Raw genomic sequence first — 395 nt, forward strand, 5'->3', positions numbered from 1 at the left:
ATAATAATCAAGTTACATGAACTTTCCTTTTGAATATTGTTCTCTCGTTATTGCAAAGATTATTATTATTATTATTTTTTTTAATGTTGAAGGAGGAAGAAAAACACAAGAACAACGAAAAAAGGACAAATTAGAGTTCGAGCAACTTGATCTACATGTCAATATCTTAAAGTCACACTTGCTTCTTATGTTCTATGCTCTCTCAAGTGCCCATTTTCTTATTCCTACCGAAAATGAAATGAAATATAATTAAAAAAAAAAATTAATTTTGATACTTTGTCCGTGGAAAGTAACTAATTTTATACGTACATTCAATTATATAATGTCATAGCAGTAAAAATAACTATTTTTTATATTAATTACATATTATATCATATATAATTGCACGACTGTTT

The sequence above is a fragment of the Arachis ipaensis genome, chromosome B07 (assembly GCF_000816755.2).
Source record: "Arachis ipaensis cultivar K30076 chromosome B07, Araip1.1, whole genome shotgun sequence".
In the NCBI taxonomy this organism is placed as follows: domain Eukaryota; kingdom Viridiplantae; phylum Streptophyta; class Magnoliopsida; order Fabales; family Fabaceae; genus Arachis; species Arachis ipaensis.